The sequence below is a fragment of the Gastrolobium bilobum genome, unplaced genomic scaffold (assembly GCF_033153095.1).
Source record: "Gastrolobium bilobum isolate Gb01-03AN ecotype WA unplaced genomic scaffold, APGP_CSIRO_Gbil_v1 utg4146, whole genome shotgun sequence".
Taxonomy (NCBI): domain Eukaryota; kingdom Viridiplantae; phylum Streptophyta; class Magnoliopsida; order Fabales; family Fabaceae; genus Gastrolobium; species Gastrolobium bilobum.
In genome coordinates, this window is record NW_026898945.1 from 46,992 (window position 1) to 54,181 (window position 7,190).

Sequence of the window (7,190 nt, forward strand, 5' to 3'; positions counted from 1 at the left end):
CGATTTTTTGTGTTTATCTCTCTCCTAGAATAACATAACTTATATCATTTAAAATGACAAACACCAAACCTTAAAAAATATTAAATTGTGTCTTTCTCTCCTTTTAAAATGACATATTAGAAGTTAACGTATTAGGTTAATCTCTTCTCATATTTCTTTTACCTTTTTTCTTTCTTTCCCGTTGCATCCCTGCTCCACGCTCAAAATAATCTGCTGCGCACCTCTCCGGTGTCACCACCGACCAACGGCGGAGCAGCCAACGGCACAAATTAGATGCATATTAGACACAAATATCTGTGCGTTATTGCTCTCTCTATCTCTTCACCGTTCTGTCATTCTGTGTCGGACGCTTTGCTATTTTCTCTCTGAATCTCTCTCTCTCGCTATATCAACGGATTTCAAAACCCTAGCGTCGCTTCTTCAACTCCAAATCAAATCAAATTGAATCGAATCGAATCGAGAGACTAGGTGACTCTCCCTTAGATCTCCGATATTCAATCTTAATTCCTATTCTCTTATGTGTTCCAATCTAATTTCTCCTTGAACCTAAACGCCTGCAAGCAAATAAATCTTCATTTGCGTGTCCTTTCGTTTTCCATTTCAATTTTCTTTCATTGGCATCTGGAATTGTATTAAAAGGACGGCCATATGAACTCTGGAACCAGTGAATTGAATGATATTTTTATTCTTTTTCTCAACTCTATAAAAACGGGGTAGTAAATAATATAAGATCTTATTTATTATAAGGTTCTAAACGACGCTAGTAAATTAAAGAAATGAGTTCCATAAAAGAAAGTTTCCTATATATTTTAAGGAAAAAAGATGTGTCATATTTAAATATTAAATGATGCACATCTTATATATTTCACTCTTATAAAGAGATGTTCACTAAAAAATAATAAAGACAAAATAAAAATAAAAATGTGAACTCACATCTCTTTGTGAGTGAAATGACACAAGATGTCATTTAAAATGACACAAATTTTCCTCATGTTTTAAAGGGCATTAGTGGGCAGACAAGGAAGCACCGACACATTTTTTTGGATGAAAAGTGTGTGTCGAACACGTGTCGGACACCGACACATTTCGTCAGACGTTCGACACGTGATCAACGCTCCGACACATTCAGATACACGGTCAACGTTTTCTAACACCTTTTTTTTAAGATCCAAATTTTATTTTATTTTATCTTTTTAACTGAACATGAAAAATTCATTTATAAATAAAATATTTTCTGTTATAAAATTTGACATAAAAAATTATTTTTTTGTTTTATATTTATGTTATGAAATTTCAATATTTGATTAATTATATGAGTTATTATGAGCTGCTATATGTATTAAATGTAAGCTACATTATATATATTAAAAATATTACTTAATATAAAAACATGTCTTAACGTGTCAAAATTTTAAAATTAACTTGTCGGTGTGTCGTGTCGTATCCTATGTCAATGTTGTTGCAACATAGATGGCAGAAAAGTAATGTTTGCCCTTGAGATAAAAAAAAAAAAAAGAAAACCCACTAATTTTATTTTTTTTAAAAATGGCACAAAAATCGATGAGAGAGTAATTGTAGAGAACTTTCTGCTACGGATATAGAAAATAATTTCCTTATTTTTAATTTAGAGGATATATGGATATATTTATATACTTTTAAATAAATTCAATGTTTTATTTTACTTATTCTTTTTTTTTATACATTGAAGCAGGGAAGCGTCTAGTGAGTCTACGTACGTCTAACGAAAATCGCACCCCTACTTTCAGCATGAAGGTGATACTATAGTCTTGTGGGGGTAAGAGAAGCGAGCCTCATTAGGTAACTCCAGGTGCACCAATAGATAATTTGCCAACCACTCCGCACTGGTTGTCTTCCCGAAAAATATGCATAAATCGAACACTCCATTAACGACTAACAAAAGCTAATATTCAAGTCACTAGATAGGACTTACGAGCTTCATTGTCTTCCTTAGAAAACAATGCAATGACTGTTTGACAATTACTTTCAACCAAAATTTCTCCAACCTGCCTCACAAGCTAGCTCCAGTCCCTTTAACACACCTCACAGTTCCGCTTGTAAAGCATTATAGTGACCAATTCTTGCAGCAAACCCCCTAGCCAAACTCTTTTGTGATCACGAAAAAGTCCTCCACAAACTGTTTGAGTTTTTTTTGATAAACAACTGCTTGAGTTGTTTGACCATTTGAGGCCCCATCTGTATTTAATTTATCATACAGAGTCAAAGGAGGCTGTCAGCTAATATCCTTGGAGAAATGGTGAGTTGCAGCCTTGGCTTTGTTCTGTAAAGGCAAGCTGTATATCTCCTTCAAGCAGTCAAGGTTTTCCTTATTCTTTAATTTATTAAATAATTATTCTAAAATCTTGAAAAATTATGACTGAATTCTATCAAAAAAAAATTAATCGTATAGCTTCATAAATTTTTCTTGGGGAATGAATCAGTCATGTTACAGGATTAATTATTGTTAAGATATATAGTCCCACATTGGTTGTATGTGCAACTAATTTGGAGTTTATAAGGCCTTGGGCACTCCCACCCTTTGAGCTAGCTTTTGGGGTGGTGTATCCCAAGGTTCTTTACATGGTATCAGAGCCGTTCGATCCTCGCCTCCCCCCGCTTTCTTTCAAGTGGAATTTTTTTGTTCGCACAGGTAGGTGGGCCTGTGCATTGTCCACCCTTCAAGCCCAGTGGGCTCTCGTATTAGGGGGCGTGTTGAGATATATAGTCTCACATTGGTTGTATGTGCAACTAATGTGGAGTTTATAAGGCATTGGACACTCCCACACTTTGAGCTAACTTTTGGGGTGGTGTATCCCAAGGTTCTTTACAATTATTTTTGTTCCAGCAGAGAGAGTGAGATGCGAGTCCCACGTAAGAGAAAAATAAAAAAACAGAAAGCGCTGCTTTCGAAGAGAGAGCAAGAAAAAAATAATGTTTCCAGCAACATGACAATTGATTTTCCCATTTTTCTTATTCAAATAATTGTAAAAACATTAAACTTAATTATTCATATTCTTATGAGTCATGGTTGAAAATCAATCATACGAAGAAAACCTTCCATCTTTGATAGGTGCATGTATTTTATTAGTATCATAAGTACGTTGAAAATCAATGAATCTGATCTTGCAAATGTGTGTTGCATAATTGGGAAAAGATATGAATCCTTAATTAGTTCATAGGCTGGCTTTCTCTCGTGATCATAGGCTTAGCTTTTGCTCTTCATGAAATTACAGATACATGAAAGAACATGTGATATGAACAAGTTTTCTTTATATCACGAAAAATAAGTGGAACATATGAAACCATTGCCAATTTCTGCACACATTGTACCTTGTTCTAATTTTTTTTCTTTTAATTCATTTAATGGAATTATAGCTCCTGACTTTTCAACAATATCCCATTAAGTGATCCAAGTAAGAAAAAGTTTTGCAACTTTTATTACTGTTATTTATGAAAAGAAATATCTCAAAACAGAAATTATGTGGTGTTTCATGTGAAGATGGGGTCACATGTTGACATAATATATGACTATATTCCATCCCCTATGCACCATATGGTTTCTCGACGTAAGATTAATGTGACTATGTGAGTCTTTTCGATGAAAACTGACATATTTTAAGGGAAATGCACATTTCTCAATGTAAGATGAAGGGCTGGGGAGCTGAGAGTAAAAAAGAACCTTGATTCTTAAATTAGGATTCGCACTAGGAGATTAAAGTGTCAGCGAAAATATCTCATATATTCAGGGTTTTCCTTAGTGATAATCGGTTATTAGAGCAATCTTCTTAGAGATAGGAATAACTTTAATTTAAGAATTAGGAAATTTTATTCTTAACATATATTAATTAGGAGATACAATCCTTTTTTAATTACCTTTTAAAAGAAAATATAAACATACGATAATTACTTAAGCGAATTAAGATAGCAATTTACAAGATTTGATGGACCCAACTAAAATGGGTCCTGACTCCTGACCCATGTTCGAGTCATGGAAACATTGAACTACGTATTTTACGGTCATTCATTCAACTTGAAAAATGCATTATATCTGTACCATACATGTAAGATAAAATCAATAAAGTGATCTAATCAGATCATGAAATAAAGGGCATTAAAGCAGACTTCTCACCATTGCTATGCTTTTTGATTTTCTAGGATTTGGGTTTGACGATTTAAATCTCACTTTTCAAAAAAAAAAATCCCCAAAAAATTTAAAATTGGAAAAAGTAACCAAAATAATGTAGTAAAACGAGCATCGGGAGGGTGCACATTTAAGTCGCCCATGGGGTTGATGCGCATTTAAAATTGATTGAATCATTTATTGCCAAGTGGCGTAATTTTAATTAGCGACGATTATTTTTTCACGATTTAGGTGTGGTTAAATAGTCACGCACCTATCCATTGCACGACGTTTCAACGTAGCAAACTACCTAATTCCCTTGAATAAACATTAGCCACAGTTAAACCATGACAAAATGAACATGACTAAATGCGTACAAAGAATGTGCACATTTTACTGCATTAGTTTGGTAATTCTTTCCAATTTATAATTGTTTTGATTTTTTTTTTAAAGAATTGAATTATAAGGGTCAAAAACCAAATTCTTCCTATCTAACCTTAGATATTTTTTACAACTGAATGAGAAAGAGAAACTTAGGGACTATAAAATGTAGTGCACACCCTTAGGGCTCGTTTGGTATGTGGGAATTTTTTGGTTTGTTGATAAAATGGGGTAGAGAATATTATTTGCCAACGTTTGGTAGAAGGGAGAGTAAAAGTTTTGTTGGGCAAAAATTATTTCCAGGAAATCGTTTTACACATGCAACTCCCAAAGTAAATTGCCATCCAAGGCATGGTAATTTTTTCCCACGCGGTGGGAAAAGAGACATTAATTTCTCAGACCAAATCACCCCGAGCCCTAGGTTTGATTGTCTAAAAAATTTGTATCGTTACTGAAGTAGGAAACAACGTTGCTCTGAAGAATCGATGGAACTGAAGCTTGCATTTGCCTTGTGATACTCGCTGCTTGCATTTGGGTACAACAAATGAAAATGGGGAGAAAGAAAGAGCTGATAAAACGATGAAAGATAAGGGAGAGGGAAATATTAAAATAAAATACCTAATAAGGTTATTTTTATAAAGTTGGTTAACATTCTCATCAATATTTTACAATCAACCAAATATTATCATTAGTAAAAAAATTTCCACCATATTTCCAGAAATCATTTTTTCCAATAAAAAAAAATTTCCTACCAAACGCCCTTTAATAACCTCTACTCATCATTAAGGTGATCATGTGTATTTCAAATTAGTAGTTAATTACTGAATGTAGGGTACTACCTTAATATGTGAAACAATTTTTGACTTAAAGAAAAAAAATCAAACAATCTTCCACTTGGTTCACATATATCATCATATAGTATATTGAGAAAAAAAAACATAAATTATGAGGATAGGTCCACTAAAAGCGATTATTATCTTCTGTGTATTATAATGCTCGTGTCCCTTAAGCCCATATTAATTGCTTAATATATAATCATAATATATTTATTCTAAGTTCAAACTTTAATGATATTTCTCAAAATGAATATATATATATACAAAATTGAAATGAAAAATAGTGAGAAAAAGAGTTTTTAATTAAAACTAACTCTGATCTTACAACGAAAATCACATTTGATAACCAAGTCCTATTCTATCTACATGATCTTTAAATTTCAATGGTGGCATACCTTTAGTTAAAGGATCAACAATTATTTTTATAAAAAAAAAGATCAACAATTATTACTTCAGTGCTAATGTATTCAATAATCATTGTTTTATCAATCATATACGAGTGCCAAGTCTTATTTTATCTACATGATCTTTAAATTTCAATGGTGTCAATATGCCTTTAGCTAAAGGATTAATAATTATCAATTCATACCTAATATGTTCAATAATCATCGCTCCATTCTTAATACATTCTCCTAAGACTAAATACTTAGGGCTCGTTTGGTGGATATAATAGGATAAGAGTAGGATATGATATGGAGCTGATAAGGATAGGATATGATATGAGGCTGATAAGCCTATATCATATCATGTGTTTGATGAGCACCTGATTAGCAATATGATAAGATTATGTAGAAGGAGAAAGAAAAAAGAAAAAAGAAAATATAATGCAATAAATACAAATATATTGGGTAGGTGGGGATATATTGGGTAGCGTGGGAATTTATTGGGTATTTAATATTGATATCCTATCCTATTGAATCCTAACTCAGCTCCCTCCATAGAATAAGAAATCATGCATTGGATAGGATAAAATGAGACAATAGGATAAGCTAATCATATCCTATTGACCCATCAAACAAGAGATAAGAGTAGGATATGATAAGTTATCATATCCTATCTTCCTTATCAGGTGCTCCAAACGGGCCCTTAGTGTTGATGTGCTTAATTCGATTACCAATTTAGTTAGCCAAAACAACTAAATTGTCACAATCTATCCTCAATAGCCTAGAAATTGAGTCTATACCTCTAAACTTAGATGAAGCTCCCCATCCACAATAGAGATAGTAGTAAAATTTACTTGACCTTTTTTGAGATACAGCTCCACTGACCGGATATATCGTGAAGTCAATTATCGTGAATCAATGCAATCAACATAGTTTGAATAAGAGTAGCCCATCACTTTCGAATAATCAATTCGTTTACACATAAGCATGTATTCTTTAGCTATGATGCACGGGACACGACACGACACGACATTCCGATACGTTAATTCTAAAAAATGCTAAATTTTGACACGTTGGGACACGTTTTGATATTAAACAATATTTTTAATATATATAATATAATTTACATTTAATACATATAGCAACTCATAATAACTCATATAGTAATTAAACATTCAAATTTCATAACATAAATATTAAGAAAAAATAATAGAACATCCCAAGAGTGTAGAGTGTAGAAAAATAGAAAAATTATTTTACTTATGATTATACACAGTTCAATTATTTTCATCTCCATCTTGGAAGGGGTATACCTATAAACGTTCCATTTTCCTGTCTGCAATTTCTCTGGGAGTACAACACTGTACCCTTGTTCTGCTCAGAAGTAAAGATCAGAAATTCATAACTAAAGCAAGTAAATGCAAGAAGAAGGTAATGTAATAATACCAATAA